Below are 2,475 nucleotides of genomic sequence, written 5' to 3'. Positions count from 1 at the left end.
TGTGTGGGGTCCTGCGAGGCCAAACAGGCTGTGAGTGACCCCAAAACCATCCTGGGACCCCCAAAATCATCCCCAGGGCACCCCAAACCCCTCTGACCCCAAAAACCCTTCCCAGAACCCCCCAGAACTCTTCACAAACAGCCCAAATCCGTCCCAATCTCGCCCTACAAAGAGATCCTCGAGGCCAAACAGGCTGTGAGTGACCCCAAAACCTGCCCAGGGCACCCCAAACCCCTCCTGCCCCCCAGATGTGTCCCCCTGTCCCTGGGGGTGTCCCCAAATGTCCCCAAATGTCCCCTGTCCCCCCAGGAGGCCCTGCAGAGCATCGCCACCGACCCCGGGCTCTACCAGATGCTGCCTCGCTTCAGCACCTTCATCTCTGAGGGGGTGAGTCCAGGGGGGGCCCCAAAACCTGAGGAGGGGTCCCCAAACCTCAGGGGGGTGTTCCCAAACCCAGGGGTGTCCCTAAAACCTGGGGTGGGACCTTAAAACCAGGAAGAGCGTCCCTAAAACCAGGGGGGGCCCCAAAACCTGGGCAGGGGTCCCCAAACCTGAGGGAGATGTCCCCAAAACCCAGGGGTGTCCCAAAACCCAGGGGTTGTCCCCAAACCTGGGGGTGTCCCCCAAACCCAGGGGGGTGTCCCAAAACCTGGGGGTGTCCCCAAGCCCAGGGGGTTGTCCCAAAAACCCAGGGGGGTGTCCCCAAACCCGGGGGTGTCCCAAAAACCCAGGGGGTTGTCCCCAAACCCAGGAATGTCCCAAAACCCAGGGGGGTGTCCCCAAACCCGGGGGTGTCCCAAAACCTGGGGTGTCCCAAAACCTGGAGGTGTCCCCAAACCCGGGGGTGTCCCCCAAACCTGAGGGGGGTGTCCCCAAACCTGGGGGTGTCCCAAAACCCAGGGGTGTCCCCAAAGCCAGGGGAGTGTCCCCAAACCTGATGGGGGTGTCCCCAAAACCTGAGGGGGGTGTCCCCAAACCTGGGGTTGTCCCAAAAACCCAGGGGGTTGTCCCCAAACCCAGGAGTGTCCCCAAACCCGAGGGGGTGTCCCCAAACCCAGGGTGTTGTCCCCAAAACCCAAGGGGTTGTCCCCAAACCTGAGGGGGTGTCCCCAAACCTGGGGGTATCCCTAAACTTGGGGTGTTGTCCCCAAATCCAGGAATGTCTCCAAACCCGACGGAGTGTCCCCAAACCCGGAGGTGTCCCCAAAACCCAGGGGTGTCCCCAAACCCGGGGGTGTCCCCAAAGCCAGGGGGGTGTCCCCCAAACCCAGGGGGTTGTCCCAAAACCCAGGGGGGTGTCCCCAAAACTGTGACACCCCCTTGTGCCCCCCCAGGTGAGGGTGAACGTGGTGCAGAACAACCTGGCTCTGCTCATCTACCTCATGAGGATGGTGAAGGCCCTGATGGACAACCCCACCTTGTACCTGGAGAAATACGTGAGTGGGGACATTGGCACCTCAGTGTCACCTCCTGTCACCTCATTGTCACCTCATTGTCACTTTTGAGTGTTTCCTGTCACATTTGGGACCCCCCTGTGCCCCACTGTCCCCTCGCTGTCCCCTCAATGTCCTCCTGTGTCCCTCCCTGGTCCTGATGGGCAACCCCACCCTGTACCTGGAGAAATACGGGAGTGGGGACGTTGTCACCTCATTGTCACCTCTGGGACTTCCCTGTGATAGTTGGGGCCTCCTTGTTACCTTTGGGATCACCCAGAACTCTCTTGTCACCCCCATGTTGCCCCCTGGTCCTGATGGACAACCCCACCCTGTACCTGGAGAAGTACAGGAGTGGGGATGTTGTCACCTCATTGTCACCTCATTGTCACCTCATTGTCACCTCCCTGTCACCTCCACGTGACCCTTTTCATGTCCCCAAGTGCCACCAGCCCCTCGTCATCACCCTGACACCGGGTCAGGCCTCTCCCCAGCTCTGAGCTGGGGCTGCACCCACGGCCTTGCCACGTGTCCCCACATGTCCCCAAGTCTTCTCAGGTGTCCCCAAGTGTCCCAGGTGTCCCCTGGAGTCCCCAAGTGTCCCCAAGTGTCTCAGGTATCCCCAGGTGTCCCCAAGTGTCTCACGTGTTCCCAGGTGTCCCCAAATGTCCCCAGGTGTCCCAGGTGTCCCCCCAGTGTCCCCGGGTATCCTCAATTGTCCTGGTTGTCCCCAAGTGTCCCCAGGCATCCCCAGGTGTCCCCAAATGTCCCCAAGTGTCCCCTGGTGTCCCCAGCTGCACGAGCTGATCCCGGTGGTGCTGACGTGCATCGTGAGCCGCCAGTTGGGGTGTCCCCAAAGTGTCCCCAAAGTGTCTCATGTGTCCCCAGGTGTTCCCAGGTGTCCCCAAATGTCCCAGGTGTCCCCAGGTGTCCCCAAGTGTCCCAGGTGTCCCCAAACATCTCCAGGCGTCCCATAGTGTCCCCAGGTGTCCCCAAACATCCCCAAATGTCCCCATATGTCCCCAGCTGCACGAGCTGATCC

At 61.0% G+C, this 2,475-nt stretch overlaps 1 long non-coding RNA gene across 1 annotated transcript; it reads left to right on the top strand.

The window, feature by feature from the left end:
• LOC113980331 lies at positions 1–2,288 on the top strand. The gene is made up of 4 exons (XR_003538119.1): positions 1–30; positions 310–387; positions 1,335–1,436; positions 2,228–2,288. It is a non-coding gene; the product is annotated as an uncharacterized LOC113980331 (long non-coding RNA).
• The last annotated feature ends 187 nt before the right edge of the window (positions 2,289–2,475 follow it).

Source organism: Neopelma chrysocephalum, unplaced genomic scaffold (genome assembly GCF_003984885.1).
Source record: "Neopelma chrysocephalum unplaced genomic scaffold, ASM398488v2 Primary Assembly neopelma1_93713, whole genome shotgun sequence".
Lineage (NCBI taxonomy): Eukaryota > Metazoa > Chordata > Aves > Passeriformes > Pipridae > Neopelma > Neopelma chrysocephalum.
This window is presented reverse-complemented; position numbering and strand designations above follow the sequence as displayed.